Raw genomic sequence first — 16,751 nt, 5'->3', positions numbered from 1 at the left:
ACAAGATAGGGACCAGCATGGGGCACATTACTACAAGATAGGGACCAGCATGGGGCACATTACTACAAGATAGGGACCAGCCTGGGGCATTACTACAAGATAGGGACCAGCAAAGGGCGGGGCATTACTACAAGATAGGGACCAGCATGGGGCACATTACTACAAGATAGGGACCAGCATGGGGCGCATTACTACAAGATAGGGACCAGCCTGGGGCATTACTACAAGATGGGGACCAGCCTGGGGCATTACTACAAGATGGGGAATAGCATGGGGCATTACTACAAGATAGGGAACAGCATGGGGCATTACTACAAGATAGGGACCAGCATGGGGCACATTACTACAAGATAGGGACCAGCATGGGGCACATTACTACAAGATAGGGACCAGCATGGGGCACATTACTACAAGATAGGGACCAGCATGTGACACATTACTACAAGATGGGGACCAGCATGTGGCACATTTCTACAAGATGGGGACCAGCATGGGGCATTACTACAAGTTAGGGACCAGCATGAGGCATTACTACATATTAGGGACCAGCATGGGGCATTACTACAAGCTAGGGACCAGCATGGGGCATTACTACAAGATGGGGACCAGCATGGTAAACATTACTGTAAGATGGAGACCAGTATGGGGCATTACTACTACAAGATAGGGACCAGCATGGGGCACTACTACAAGTTAGGGACAAGCATGGGGCATTACTACAAGTTAGGGACCAGCACGGGGCATTACTACAAGATAGGGACCATCATGGGGCATCACAAGATAGGGGCCAGCATGGAGCTTACTACAAGATAGGGACCAACATGGGACATTACTACAAGATAGGGACCAGCACAGGGCATTACTACAAGATAGGGACCAGCATGGGGCATTACTACAAGTTGGGACCAGCATGGGGCGTTACTACAAGTTAGGGACCAGCATGGGGCATTACTACAAATTAGGACAAGCATGGGGCATTACTACAAGTTAGGGACCAGCATGGGGCATTACAACAAGAAAGGGACCAGCATAGGTCGGGGCATTACTACAAGATAGGGACCAGCATGGGGCACATTACTACAAGATAGGGACCAGCATGGGGCACATTACTACAAGATAGGGCCCAGCATGGGGCACATTACTACAAGATGGGGACCAGCCTGGGGCACATTACTATAAGATAGGGACCAGCATGGGGCATTTCTACAAGATAGGGACCAGCATGGGGACATTACTACAAGTTAGGGACCGACATGGGGCATTAATACAAGATAGGGACCAGCATGGGGCATTACTATAAGATGGAGACCAGCATGGGACACACTACTACAAGATGGGGACCAGCATGGTGCATTACTACAAGATAGCGACCAGCATGGGGCACATTACTACAAGAAAGGGACCAGCATGGGGCCCATTAGTATAAGATGGAGACCAGCATGGGGCATTACTACAAGATAGGGACCAGCATGGGGCATTACTACAAGATAGGGACCAGAATGGGGCATTACTACAAGATAGGGACCAGCATGGGGCATTACTACAAGATAGGGAACAGCATGGGGCATTACTACAAGATAGGGACCAGCATGGGGCATTACTACAAGATAGGGACCAGCATGGGGCATTACTAAAAGATAGGGACCAGCATGGTGCACATTACTACAAGATAGGGACCAGCATGGGGCACATTACTACAAGATAGGGACCAGCATGGGGCACATTACTACAAGATGGGGCCAGCCTGGGGCATTACTACAAGATATGGCCCAGCATGGAGCACATTACCATAAGATGCGGACCATCATGGGGCATTATTACAAGATAGGGACCAGTTCAAAAGGTCTATAGAGAAAAAAATGATTGCACTAAAAATGTCATTTTGTCATGCAAATAATGCTGCCCCCGTAATTAAATGTTGCTTCTGTCACGGCTCCTGCACAGGTGCACCGATTTCTGATTCACCCTGTTGAGGGCAGAGCAAAGTACTGCCGTTCGCAGGCGCCGGGCCTCTCTGACCTTTCCCGGCGCCTGCGCACTGCAGTACTTTTGCTCTGCCTTAACAGGGCAGAGAATTACGCCTGCACAACAGAAGCAAGGAAGAGGACACAGACCGCCCCTGGGCGAGTATAATTTAACTTGTTTTTATCTGTCATGTTACCGGGGGGGCCTGACGAAGGCTGACGCCGAAACGCGCGTCGGGGATAGGCACATCCAGGAGACGACTCCTCACTTATACAGGTATTTGCGGCTCATATGATTGTACTATTCCTGCATCTGGGGAACATTATTGGTATACTGATTTATACTTTAGCGCATCTACCTGTATTTGGCTATTTCCTTACCCCTAGTGGCTGTTCATTTGCACTTTTTCGGCACCACATTCAAAAACACATACGTCCATGTTTTCAACACGCAAGTACTATATGCACTTTAGTGTTTAGGTGGTCTCTCAGTATATAATATGTACTATTTTTGCACATGCACTTTTACTCATTAGGCCATTTTTGTATAATTTTGTATTGCGTACATTTATATGTATATTTATGTATCTTTTTTTTTTATTAATATGCACGTAATAATATCTATTTTGTGCAGCCATTTGTGGACAGATTTTGTTTAAATATTTTCGTCTCCTGGTTTTAGTGCTTTCTTTTTTGGTTTCTTTCCCCCTACTACATGGTGTACTCTACCCCTTAAATAATATTTATCTATTGATTTGGGCTTGAGTTCGGTTTGTTTTCTCTTTTTTCTTGTAAATATGTGTTTGTTTGATTTTTTTTTTGTTTTATTTTGAATGGAGCGAAGTTATTTAAACTTTTATATTTTTTCATATTTTGTAAAACTTTTTTTACTTTTGCCATGCTTCAGAAGCTGACACAACTTGATCGGCTCAGCCACATAGGAGCGAAGCTCAGATCGCTATGTAGTTGAATTCCTGCATTGCTATGAGCAGCGACCACAGGGTGGCGCTCACAACAATCCGGCATCAACAACCATAGAGGTCTCGAGGAGACCTCTGGTTGTCATGCCGACACATCGCTGACCCTTGATCACATGACGGGGGTCAGCGATGCGCTCATTTCCGACCCGATGGCCGGAAGCACTAGTTAAATTCCGCTGTCATCGTTTGACAGCTGCATTTAACTAGTTAATAGCAGCGGGTGGATCGCGATTTCACCCGCCGCTATTGCGCGCACATGTCAGCTGTACAAAACAGCTGACATGTCCCGACTTTCTGCATGCACGTGCGCACATTCAGGTCCCCTGGCTTGTTTACCATTTGGGTTTTTTCCTCTTTAGACGCCCCATACTCTAGTGAAAGTGACCATACCGAGACGTGCCTCACTAAAATCCACAGGATTCCCACGAATCCCTGACACTCCTGTATAGTTTATAATTGATAAAGGCCAGATGCGGCCGAAAGGTTTTGACTTGACTACATTAAAAGTCAAAAAATTCATCCTTAAGTTGAGTGCCTAGTTTATTTTTTATTACATCAGGAGATGTGAGCGCTCTACCTGGCCTCCGGCGATACACTGACAGGAGGTAATCGCTCCCGTACTGTATTACTGAGAGTTCACCGGAGTTCTTCAGCTCCCCTACTCTCACTTATGGCGGAATGGTAAGTATTAGTGATGAGCGAGTATACTCATTACTCGGGTTTTCCAGAGCATGCTCGGGTGGTCTCAGAGTATTTGTGAGTGCTCGAAGATTTAGTTTTTGATAACGCAGCTGCATGATTTGTGGATGCTAGCCAGCCTGAGTACATGTGTGAGTTGTCTGGTTGCTAGGGAATCCCCACATGTATTCAAGCTGTCTTGCAGCCGCAAATCATGCAGCTGCGTCAACAAAGACTAAATCTCCGAGCACTCACAAATACTCGGAGACCACTCGAGCAACGAGTATACTCGCTCATCACTAGTAAGTATATGTTGGTTTATTATTTTTGATTGCTTGCAGGAGACGAAGACGTCAAGGATTAGGTGTTTGGCGAGTATGTATATTGTATTTAATTATGCAAATGTTTTGGATGTTTTTTACAATTAAACACAGGTGCCAGATGATGGGACTACTCTGCCATCATCGGCTCATGAGGTCACTGTTATATGTGACAGAAGAATAGAAAACATAGCCGGATTGGACTTTTCCTCTCTGAACCCTGCTCAGACAGGTAATATACAAATGATCAGCTTTTTAAATACATCAGATAGGGATTGCATACATCAGTTAGGACTGCTCTGACATGGGTATACCTTGACGATTGGTGGAGCACCTTAGTATACATTTTTTGCAAAAAACGTATCAACCAAATACCCTGTTTTTTACATCTTTTTACTAGCACTTGTGGATTACTGTGATTTTTTTTTTAAACTGAGTGTTTTTGGTTTTACTATGCTCTTTTGTGTCTTCAAGTTTCATGGTGGCGTGTGAGCATGTTCCTACAGACTTCTTCACTGTGCAAGTAGCCCATGTGTTCCTGTTTCCATGGGAGTAGCAGTCCCATAAGACACCCGTAGACACACACACACACACACACCCACCCCAGCAAACACCCACCCCCGCAGACAGACACAGAGACACGCACATATTCTCCGCCCACACTCTTCCTTCTTCTGACATCATTTCCTTTCTGCTGCATTTTTAGTATGCAAATCCGCAAACCTTTTTACACCTGCGGTTTGGCTGCGGATTAGACTGAGTCAATGTAAGTCAAGGGGTGCAGATATGCTGCAGATCCACAAAAAAGACTTGACATGCTGCGGAAAATAAAACGCTGCGAATTAGGACGGAATTTTCCGCAGCATGTTCACAAATCTAGATTCCCATTGATTAAAGGGAACCTGTCACCCCGTTTTTTCAAGAAGAGCTAAAAATAGCGTTAAATAGGGGCAGAGCTGGGCTTTACATTAGTGTATTTTGGAGCCTTTATCCCCCACCTATGCTGCCGAAATACCTTTGTAAAGTCGCCGTTTTGGGCTGTCACTCACGCTGGTCAGGTCATATGGGCGTGGTGACAGCGCTGTTTCTCCCCCAGATCTCCGTTGGTGGCATAGTGGTGTGCGCATGTCCAAGTGGCGAATCCACTGCGCAGCTTCAAGGAAAATAGCACGATCTGCGCTATTCAGCCGTTCATCGGTGGGCGCGGCCATCTTTGTGAGGCCGCGCGTGCGCAGATGGTTCTTCTCGGCTTCCCGGGGCTTCAGGAAAATGGCCGCGGGATGCCGCGCGTGCGCAGATGGCGATCTCGACGGCCATTTTCCTGAAGCCGAGTTCGCATCTTGGCTGCAGGAAAATGGCCGCCGCGATCTCCATCTGCGCATGCGCGGCATCCCGCGGCCATTTTCCTGACGCCCCGGAAAGCCGAGAACCATCTGCGCACGCGTGGCCTCACAAAGATGGCCACGCCCACCGATAAACGGCTGAATAGCGCAGATCGCGCTATTTTCCTTGAAGCTGCGCAGTGGATTCGCCACTTGGACATGCGCACACCACTACGCCACCAACGGAGATCTGGGGGAGAAACAACGCTGTCACCATGCCCATATGACCTGACCAGCGTGAGTGACAGCCCAAAACGGCGACTTTACAAAGGTATTTCGGCAGCATAGGTGGGGAATAAAGGCTCCAAAATACACTAATGTAAAGCCCAGCTCTGCCCCTATCTAACGCTATTTTTAGCTCTTCTTGAAAAAACGGGGTGACAGGTTCCCTTTAACCTTACTTGAGCAATCCTTTGCGAATTTGGTGCATTTCCGCCCAGTAAAAACGCTGCGGATCCGCAACAAATCCGCGACATGTGCACATAGCCTAAAGGTAACGTCACATTAAGCGACGCTGCAGCGATATAGACAACGATGCCGATCGCTGCAGCGTCGCTGTTTAGGTCGCTATGAGACGTCAAACACCGGCAACAGCAGAACGATGCAGGAGCGATCCAGTGACTTACTTATCGTTCTCGCTGGTTGTTGCTCCATGGAAAAACATTGCAGGCATCGTTGCTTTTGCTGTCAAACATGACGAATCACGCCGACCTGACGACCAAATAAAGTTCCAGACTTTCAGCAACGACCAGCGATGTCACAGCAGGATCTTGATCGCTGCTGCATGTCAAACACAACGAGATCGCTATCCAGGACGCTGCAACGTCACGGATCGTTGTCGTTCTCGTTGGTAAGTTGCTCAGTGTGAAGGTACCTTGAGTCAGACTCAAAAAGTCTTTCCCTTTGCCCGGTTTCACACGTCAGTGGCTCCGGTACGTGAGGTGAGTTTCCTCACGTACCGGAGACACTGACACACGTAGACGCATTAAAATCAATGCATCTGTGCAGATGTCATTGATTTTTTTCGGACCGTGTCTCCGTGTGCCAAACACGGAGACATGTCAGTGTTCGTGGGAGTGCACGGATTACACGGACCCATTAAAGTCAATGGGTCCATGTAAAACACGTACCGCACACGGACAACGTCCATGTGCAGTCCGTGTGCCGTGCAGGAGACAGCGCTCCGGTAAGCGCTGTCCCCCCCACATGGTGCTGAAGCCGCGATCCATATCTTCTGTGCAGCAGCGTTTGCTGCAGAGAAGATATGAATAATCCTTTTTTTTTTTACTTTATCGTGTATAAAATAAAGGTCCATGTCCCCACCCCCCTCCCAGCCCCTGTGCGCCCCCCCGCCTCTGTTCTGAAAATACTCACCCAGCTCCCTCGTTGGCTGTCGCTGCTTCCTCTCCTGGCCGCACCTTCTACTGTATGCGGTCACGTGGGGCCGCCGATTACAGTCATGAATGTGCGGCTCCACCTCCCATAGGGGTGGAGCCGCATATTCAATTACTGTAAATGAGCGGCCCCACGTGACCGCATACAGTAGAAGGTGCGGCCAGGAGAGGAAGCAGCGACAGCCAACGAGGGAGCTGGGTGAGTATTTTCAGAACAGCGGGGGGGGGGGGGGGGGGGGGCGCACAGGGGGCAGGAACATGGACCTTTATTTTATACACAAAAAACCACCAAAAAATGGATTATTCATATCTTCTCTACAGCAAACGCTGCTGCACAGAAGATATGAATTGCGGTTTCAGCACGATGCAGGGGACAGCACTAAACTTTAGCGCTGTATCCTGCACGCTCCGTGTGGTACCCAGTGGGCACACGGGCGGCACACATGTGCCGCACGTGTGCCACACTGATGTGCCACATAAACGCAGGGGCACACGGACAATTCCGGTACCGATTTTTTCCGGTACCAGAATTATCTGGACGTGTGGGACTGCCCTTTGCGGTATCCTGGGGGTTGCAATGCGACACCCATTCACCTGAATTACGCTACGATGTACCATACGTAGTAACAGCACATAGTGATCTTTGGCCGTGTGACATGTGTCGCGGCTAAAGTCAGTAGTCCGGGTCTTACAAGGTCAGGCACCCTAACAGAACATGCCACTGACAAACTCCTTGCATACTAATACATAACAAATAAAATTGCAAAATAATTGATATTGCAGTAATCTTACACATCTGGAGAATCCCGTTTCCAGGTTTTCTTTATCACACTAAATGGGGACGGACTAAACTGCATATTGGGATGATGGGATGAGGGGATGATGGGCTGCAATACTAGACTCCACCACTAGATGGCAGCACATTTTACAAATGCAGCCCAGGAAATGACTTCTTGTAATATAGCAAGAAGGGAATATGGGTATAATTATTGTTCTGTATGGGGATTATGGGTGAAATATCACAAATACACATGCCCAGGAACATACTTCATCTACTTCTGATGGGAATATGGGTATATCTATTGTTCTGTATGGGGATTATGGGTGAAATATCACAAATACACATGCCCAGGAACATACTTCAGCTACTTCTGATAGGAATATGGGTATAATTATTGATCTGTATGGGGATTATGGGTGAAATATCACAAATACACATGCTCACATATTTCATCTACTTCTGATAGGAATATGGGTATATCTATTGATCTGTATGGGGAAAAGAGTTAAATATCACAAATACACATGCTCAGGAACATACTTCATCTACTTCTGATAGGAATATGGGTATATCTATTGTTCTGTATGGGGATTATGGGTGAAATATCACAAATACACATGCCCAGGAACATACTTCATCTACTTCTGATAGGAATATGGGTATAATTATTGATCTGTATGGGGATTATGGGTGAAATATCACAAATACACATGCCCAGGAACATACATCATCTACTTCTGATAGGAATATGGGTATATCTATTGATCTGTATGGGGATTATGGGTGAAATATCACAAATACACATGCCCAGGAACATACTTCATCTACTTCTGATAGGAATATGGGTATAACTATTGTTCTGTATGGGGATTATGGGTGAAATACCACAAATACACATGCCCAGGAACATATTTCATCTACTTCTGATAGGAATATGGGTATATCTATTGTTCTGTATGGGGATTATGGGTGAAATATCACAAATACACATGCCCAGGAACATATTTCATCTACTTCTGATAGGAATATGGATATATCTATTGTTCTGTATGGGGATTATGGGTGAAATATCACAAATACACATGCCCAGGAACATACTTCATCTACTTCTGATAGGAATATGGGTATAACTATTGTTCTGTATGGGGATTATGGGTGAAATATCACAAATACACATGCCCAGGAACATACTTCATCTACTTCTGATAGGAATATGGGTATATCTATTGTTCTGTATGGGGATTATGGGTGAAATTTCACAAAAACACATGCTCAGGAACATATTTCATCTACTTCTGATAGGAATATGGGTATAACTATTGTTCTGTATGGGGATTATGGGTGAAATATCACAAATACACATGCCCAGGAACATACTTCATCTACTTCTGATAGGAATATGGGTATAACTATTGTTCTGTATGGGGATTATGGGTGAAATATCACAAATACACATGCCCAGGAACATACTTCATCTACTTCTGATAGGAATATGGGTATATCTATTGTTCTGTATGGGGATTATGGGTGAAATTTCACAAAAACACATGCTCAGGAACATATTTCATCTACTTCTGATAGGAATATGGGTATAACTATTGTTCTGTATGGGGATTATGGGTGAAATATCACAAATACACATGCCCAGGAACATACTTCATCTACTTCTGATAGGAATATGGGTATAATTATTGTTCTGTATGGGGATTATGGGTGAAATATCACAAATACACATGCCCAGGAACATACATCATCTACTTCTGATAGGAATATGGGTATATCTATTGATCTGTATGGGGATTATGGGTGAAATATCACAAATACACATGCCCAGGAACATACTTCATCTACTTCTGATAGGAATATGGGTATAACTATTGTTCTGTATGGGGATTATGGGTGAAATATCACAAATACACATGCCCAGGAACATACTTCATCTACTTCTGATAGGAATATGGGTATATCTATTGTTCTGTATGGGGATTATGGGTGAAATTTCACAAAAACACATGCTCAGGAACATATTTCATCTACTTCTGATAGGAATATGGGTATAACTATTGTTCTGTATGGGGATTATGGGTGAAATATCACAAATACACATGCCCAGGAACATACTTCATCTACTTCTGATAGGAATATGGGTATAATTATTGTTCTGTATGGGGATTATGGGTGAAATATCACAAATACACATGCCCAGGAACATACTTCATCTACTTCTGATAGGAATATGGGTATATCTATTGTTCTGTATGGGGATTAAGGGTGAAATATCACAAAAACACATGCTCAGGAACATATTTCATCTACTTCTGATAGGAATATGGGTATAACTATTGTTCTGTATGGGGATTATGGGTGAAATATCACAAATACACATGCTCAGGAACATACTTCATCTACTTCTGATAGGAATATGGGTATAATTATTGTTCTGTATGGGGATTATGGGTGAAATATCACAAATACACATGCTCAGGAACATATTTCATCTACTTCTGATAGGAATATGGGTGTATCTATTGATCTGTATGGGGATTATGGGTGAAATATCACAAATACACATGCCCAGGAACATATTTCATCTACTTCTGATAGGAATATGAGTATAATTATTGTTCTGTATGGGGATTATGAGTGAAATATCACAAATACACATGCCCAGGAACATACTTCATCTACTTCTGATAGGAATATGGGTATAATTATTGTTCTGTATGGGGATTATGGGTGAAATATCACAAATACACATGCCCAGGAACATATTTCATCTACTTCTGATAGGAATATGAGTATAATTATTGTTCTGTATGGGGATTATGAGTGAAATATCACAAATACACATGCCCAGGAACATATTTCATCTACTTCTGATAGGAATATGGGTATAATTATTGATCTGTATGGGGATTATGGGTGAAATATCACAAATACACATGCTCACATATTTCATCTACCTCTGATAGGAATATGGGTATAATTATTGTTCTGTATGGGGATTATGGGTGAAATATCACAAATACACATGCCCAGGAACATACTTCATCTACTTCTGATAGGAATATGGGTATATCTATCGATTTGTATGGGGATTATGGGTGAAATATCACAAATACACATGCTCACATATTTCATCTACTTCTGATAGGAATATGGGTATAATTATTGTTCTGTATGGGGATTATGGGTGAAATGTCACAAATACACATGCCCAGGAACATACTTCATCTACTTCTGATAGGAATATGGGTATAATTATTGTTCTGTATGAGGATTATGGGTGAAATATCACATATACACATGCCCAGGAACATACTTCATCTACTTCTGATAGGAATATGGGTATATCTATTGATCTGTATGGGGATTATGGGTGAAATATCACAAATACACATGCCCAGGAACATACATCATCTACTTCTGATAGGAATATGGGTATAATTATTGATCTGTATGGGGATTATGGGTGAAATATCACATATACACATGCCCAGGAACATACTTCATCTACTTCTGATAGGAATATGGGTATATCTATTGATCTGTATGGGGATTATGGGTGAAATATCACAAATACACATGCCCAGGAACATACTTCATCTACTTCTGATAGGAATATGGGTATATCTATTGTTCTGTATGGGGATTATGGGTGAAATATCACAAATACACATGCCCAGGAACATACATCATCTACTTCTGATAGGAATATGGGTATAATTATTGATCTGTATGGGGATTATGGGTGAAATATCACAAATACACATGCTCACATATTTCATCTACTTCTGATAGGAATATGGGTATAATTATTGTTCTGTATGGGGATTGTGGGTGAAATATCACAAATACACATGCCCAGGAACATACTTCATGTACTTCTGATAGGAATATGGGTATAATAATTGTTCTGTATGGGGATTATGGGTGAAATATCACAAATACACATGCTCACATATTTCATCTACCTCTGATAGGAATATGGGTATAATTATTGTTCTGTATGGGGATTATGGGTGAAATATCACAAATACACATGCCCAGGAACATACTTCATCTACTTCTGATAGGAATATGGGTATATCTATTGATTTGTATGGGAATTATGGGTGAAATATCACAAATACACATGCCCAGGAACATATTTTATCATTGTTTTAAGAACATATATATTTATCCCAAATAGTCATGCCCAGTACCACATTTGATGAATTTCCCATAATAATATGAATAGAATTATTCACCTCCATGGTAATTCAATGTGAAATATTATATTTACAGAGGCCAAATAATTTTGCAGCTTTGTTTGAAAAAATATCTTTAAAAACTTGTGGGCACCTAAGCTCCATAATAAATGAATACCTATATGTACATTTAAGTGCCCATAAAATACAGTAAAGAGTATATAAAGGCTCTGAATTGGCATGATGTGTGTTCTGTACATCAGGAACGAATGTGCTGAACATAGGACTTTGTGATGGTGGCACAGCTAAACTGTGCAATCAGGGAGGCAGTGAGGGCAGAGGGAGAGGGGTGGGTAGGTCTGCCCACCGCCAATCCATATTGCAGTGGAGAGGGAGGATGATGTCTGTGACCTATGTCAGGCAGACATCATCCTCCTCTGATGTCCACCCCTCCACATGAGTGTTCCAGCAGAGGTCAGAATTCTCTTGAAGAAGTAGAAGGAAATATGCCACGCACTGGACCTGGGTTTCCGAAGCACAGCAGAGCATGATAGTGGCAGCACAGAAACAGCCACACAAAAAAAAAAAAATCTGCCCTGTATAGCGGGGAACAATATGAAAGTTTCCATTCCCATTCAAGTGAACCTGGATGGAAAACAGGCACATAAGATTCAATTATGCCTTGCCTACTGACGAAGAAGCAATACCGAGTCCTATATCAGACATGTGAACGTAAGCAGGATCATTTATTGTTCCATGAAAGCTATTTTGTTGGATTTGTTATGATAGCCTTCGTATTAACCTAGAGACCAGTATACACTAAAATACATGTTCCATTTCCAAATATTTTTGTTAAGATAAAACCTATTATTTTATTAAAAGTTATTTTAAAAAAATTCTATATATCTCCATTAAAAGTTATTGATGTCAACAAACCTAAGTAACCAATAAAATCCTGCAAAAGATCCAACATCCTATAAAGAACAATGTATTGAGAATAATATAGGTATATAAGCAAGAAGTATGGTGCAAGACTGCTCATCTCTATGACATGGCCGGCCTAGTATGGAGGTGGGAACACTGGGTCAAAGACCTATGATGCCAGGGCTCACATCTCCCAGGGGTGGGAGAAGTCGATGGACATGTAATCCTGTCAGATGCAAATAGGTTACAGGATCTGTATATCCATAGCATTCTGACCATAACCCCATATAGAATAATAAATATACCCATATTCTTACCGGAAGTTAATGAAATGTTTCATCATATTTTACCAATAATCAACATATAAAACAATAATTGTACACATACGTGTTCTTACCAGGAATTGATCGAATATGACACTGGGCATGTGTATTCATGATATATCACCTATAATACCCACAAAGAACCATTATACCCATATTCCTAGCAGAAGTAGATGAAGTATGTTCCTGGGCATGTGTATTTGTGATATTTCACCCATAATCCCCATACAGAACAATAATTATACCCATATTCCTATCAGAAGTAGATGAAGTATGTTCCTGGGCATGTGTATTTGTGATATTTCACCCATAATCCCCATACAGAACAATAATTATACCCATATTCCTATCAGAAGTAGATGAAGTATGTTCCTGGGCATGTGTATTTGTGATATTTCACCCATAATCCCCATACAGAATAATAATTATACCCATATTCCTATCAGAAGTAGATGAAATATGTTCCTGGGCATGTGTATTTGTGATATTTCACCCATAATCCTCATACAGATCAATAGATATACCCATATTCCTATCAGAAGTAGATGAAGTATGTTCCTGGGCATGTGTATTTGTGATATTTCACCCATAATCCCCATACAGAACAATAAATATCCCCATATTCCTATCAGAAGTAGATGAAGTATGTTCCTGGGCATGTGTATTTGTGATATTTCACCCATAATCCCTATACAGATCAATAATTATACCCATATTCCTATCAGAAGTAGATGAAATATGTTCCTGGGCATGTGTATTTGTGATATTTCACCCATAATCCCCATACAGAACAATAGATATACCCATATTCCTATCAGAAGTAGATGAAATATGTTCCTGAGCATGTGTATTTGCGATATTTCACCCATAATCCCCATACAGAACAATAGATATACCCATATTCCTATCAGAAGTAGATGAAGTATGTTCCTGGGCATGTGTATTTGTGATATTTCACCCATAATCCCCATACAGAACAATAATTATACCCATATTCCTATCAGAAGTAGATGAAATATGTCCCTGGACATGTGTATTTGTGATATTTCAGCCATAATCCCCATACAGAACAATAGATATACCCATATTCCTATCAGAAGTAGATGAAGTATGTTCCTGGGCATGTGTATTTGTGATATTTCAGCCATAATCCCCATACAGAACAATAGTTATACCCATATTCCTATCAGAAGTAGATGAAATATGTTCCTGGGCATGTGTATTTGTGATATTTCACCCATAATCCCCATACAGAACAATAATTATACCCATATTCCTATCAGAAGTAGATGAAGTATGTTCCTGGGCATGTGTATTTGTGATATTTCACCCATAATCCCCATACAGAACAATAATTATACCCATATTCCTATCAGAAGTAGATGAAATATGTTCCTGGGCATGTGTATTTGTGATATTTCACCCATAATCCCCATACAGAACAATAATTATACCCATATTCCTATCAGAAGTAGATGAAATATGTCCCTGGACATGTGTATTTGTGATATTTCAGCCATAATCCCCATACAGAACAATAGATATACCCATATTCCTATCAGAAGTAGATGAAGTATGTTCCTGGGCATGTGTATTTGTGATATTTCAGCCATAATCCCCATACAGAACAATAGTTATACCCATATTCCTATCAGAAGTAGATGAAATATGTTCCTGGGCATGTGTATTTGTGATATTTCACCCATAATCCCCATACAGAACAATAATTATACCCATATTCCTAGCAGAAGTAGATGAAGTATGTTCCTGAGCATGTGTATTTGTGATATTTCAGCCATAATCCCCATACAGAACAATAGTTATACCCATATTCCTATCAGAAGTAGATGAAATATGTTCCTGGGCATGTGTATTTGTGATATTTCACCCATAATCCCCATACAGAACAATAATTATACCCATATTCCTAGCAGAAGTAGATGAAGTATGTTCCTGAGCATGTGTATTTGTGATATTTCACCCATAATCCCCATACAGATCAATAGTTATACCCATATTCCTATCAGAAGTAGATGAAATATGTTCCTGGGCATGTGTATTTGTGATATTTCACCCATAATCCCCATACTTTACAATAGTTATACCCATATTCCTATCAGAAGTAGATGAAATATGTTCCTGGGCATGTGTATTTGTGATATTTCACCCATAATCCCCATACAGAACAATAATTATACCCATATTCCTAGCAGAAGTAGATGAAGTATGTTCCTGGGCATGTGTATTTGTGATATTTCACCCATAATCCCCATACAGAACAATAATTATACCCATATTCCTATCAGAAGTAGATGAAATATGTTCCTGGGCATGTGTATTTGTGATATTTCACCCATAATCCCCATACAGAACAATAATTATACCCATATTCCTATCAGAAGTAGATGAAGTATGTTCCTGGGCATGTGTATTTGTGATATTTCACCCATAATCCCCATACAGAACAATAGATATACCCATATTCCTATCAGAAGTAGATGAAATATGTGAGCATGTGTATTTGTGATATTTCACCCATAATCCCCATACAGAACAATAGTTATACTCATATTCCCTTCTTGCTATATTACAAGAAGTCATTTCCTGGGCTGCATTTGTAAAATGTGCTGCCATCTAGTGGTGGAGTCTAGTATTGCAGCCCATCATCCCCTCATCCCATCATCCCAATATGCAGTTTAGTCCGTCCCCACTAAATGCTATAAAAAAAAATGATGGCAGAATAATTTTTTCACACCACTTCAGACATTTTTTCCCCATTTTTCACAACATTATGTGGTAAAATAGATGGTGATTCATCCTGCAAAATAACATGCTCTAGTACGGCTATGTCAGAAAAAAAAAAAAATATGACTGTTGGAAGAAGAGAAGGAAAAAGCGAAAGCACCAACAAATACCCACCAGGTCAGGAAAGAGGTTACAGGCTACATCTGAACACTAATCAAAATCCTGTCAGGTGAAGGGACCTAATGGGCTTTCCACAGTTTCCAGCCGCAGTGACCTCTGCACAGGGGCCCACAAGGAGGCAGATAAGGATCTTTGCTAATCTAGACCTGGGCCAAACTGCGGGAACTTCTCACGTTTTCTTTCCATAAAATTTTTTTTAAAATGGGTCAAGTAAAATAATGCAATAAATCAACATATATTACAAATAACAAAGCATGAAATAAGCTAAAAAAAATACTCTGCACAACTCTTAGGGTATGTGTCCACGTTCAGGATTGCATCAGGATTTGGTCAGGATTTTATGTCAGCATTTGTAAGCCAAAACCAGGAGTGGAACAATTAGAGGAAAAGTATAATAGAAACATATCCTCCAGTTCTGGATTTATCACCCACTCCTGGTTTTGGCTTACAAATGCTGACATAAAATCCTGACCAAATCCTGATGCAATCCTGAACGTGGACACATACCCTTACAGTAACTGCTGTACTAATCCGTGGGCAGTACTAAGCTTAGCATGCGCCATTTGCCAAGATGGTCGCTCATTAATTTCCACCTCTTTATGTGGATACCATTTGTAAGTGCATTACATAACGCCTGCCATTTTACATAAACGTAGGTAAGATTAGCTCCATTCTATTTATTTACCTTCTTCCAAAATTTGTCGGATTTGCTGCGCGTTCCTTTTTATAGAACAATGAGGTGAACCGCCGCCATTTTGTGCCCGCTTTCCCGCCATTTACTGTTCGTGGGCAGAGTCTTGTTCTCCCGCCGAAATTGCCCGCAGTGTATGCCGTCGGCTGCAGTTGCAGCAGAACTGTGCAGTTGTCATCACCGGCGACACATATACCAG

This window comes from Ranitomeya imitator, chromosome 4, assembly GCF_032444005.1.
Source record: "Ranitomeya imitator isolate aRanImi1 chromosome 4, aRanImi1.pri, whole genome shotgun sequence".
In the NCBI taxonomy this organism is placed as follows: Eukaryota; Metazoa; Chordata; class Amphibia; order Anura; family Dendrobatidae; genus Ranitomeya; species Ranitomeya imitator.
This window is presented reverse-complemented; position numbering follows the sequence as displayed.